Genomic DNA, 1,364 nt, shown 5'->3' with positions numbered 1-1,364 from the left:
ATACATTTTCTTAAAGTATTAAAAATTTAATAATAATAAAATGATAAAAGGTGTTTATTTATACAGAGAAATGAGTAAATTCCAAGACAACAGACTATAAGGCTTATTAAGGCTAAAATTCTAGGTTTTTTTTTTTTTTTTTTTTAATTCTAGGTTTTCAACAATTCCGAAAAACCGCTCTTTTCATTCTTTCCAACAGAATACTAAAGTACAGACAAGTCCAAACATCAGTAAGAAAGTATCTAATTTCTCCCCTATGATGGGCCCAATGTCAGTACAGAGCAATTGCCTAACTGGTCCAGCTTTAGGCATTGCTTCTTGCATTGATAATGATGTCACTGTGTAATCTAAATTCAGGGTTACCTGATTACTCACCCATCTAAAATGATAGCTACTTCTATCCAGAGTCACTGCTGAGCTGCTGCCATTTTAGTGTTTTGTCAGAAACATCTACACCGCAAGGAAAAGCCCCTGCTGAGTTCCCTGTGGGCCAGGTCCAGAAGATGAAGCTGTTCATTGGAAACCTGCCCAAGGAGGCCACAGACCAGATCTGCTCACTATTTGAGCAGTATGGGAAGGTGCTAGAACATGATATCATTAAGAACTACCACTTTGGAGGGTGCCTGGGTGGCTCAGTCAGTTAAGCCCTTGACTTTTGGTTTCTGCTCAGGTCACAATCTCAAGGTTCTGGGATGGAGCCCCACTTCTGCTGCACGCCAGAGTCTGCTTGGAATTCTCTCTCCCTCTCCCTCTGCCCTTCCCACTCCTACTCTCTCTCTCTCCCGCTCTCTCAGATACATAAATAAGTCTTAAGAAAAAAAAAGAACTATGGCTTTGGGCACATGAGGACAAGACAACAGCTGAGGATCCATACGCAACCTGCACCCTACAAGCTGCACAGGGTAAACATCAATGTGAAAGCCAACAAGAACGAAAATAAAACCTCCACAGAGTTGCATGTGGGCAACATTAGTCCCACCTGTATCAACAAATACAGGTTGGGCCAATTTTGAGGCATATGGTCCAGTCATCAAATGTGACATTATGAAAGATTATGCTTTCCAAGGAGCAGGCAGAGGATGCAGTGGAGGCCATCAGGGGCCTTGACAACACAGAGTTCCAAAGTGGGAATTTTGTGGGCTGAAATTTGGAGCTGCGGTTGTGCATGAGAATAACCCTTCATGGTATCCTGTCTCTGGGATGTTCTTGGCTCTATAAGTTCAGTCCCTCTGAAACTTTGGACCTTAATTGACCTTGCTAAATTCAGACCACCTCTTCCTTTCCTCCCTTCTGCCCATTTTCCTGTGCTTCTTGTTCTTCAGTACTTCTGTAGTTTCCCATTTATGTTCTCCCAGCAGGCCTCA

At 42.7% G+C, this 1,364-nt stretch overlaps 1 pseudogene; it reads left to right on the top strand.

Annotated features, from left to right (window-relative positions):
* The first annotated feature begins 503 nt into the window (after positions 1 to 503).
* Positions 504 to 1,144, top strand: LOC105238886 (annotated as a pseudogene).
* Positions 1,145 to 1,364: the final 220 nt, after the last annotated feature.

This window comes from Ailuropoda melanoleuca, chromosome 5 (assembly GCF_002007445.2).
Source record: "Ailuropoda melanoleuca isolate Jingjing chromosome 5, ASM200744v2, whole genome shotgun sequence".
Taxonomy (NCBI): Eukaryota; Metazoa; Chordata; class Mammalia; order Carnivora; family Ursidae; genus Ailuropoda; species Ailuropoda melanoleuca.
Note: the sequence above shows the minus strand (reverse complement) of the source record. Positions and strands in the feature narration are given on the sequence as shown.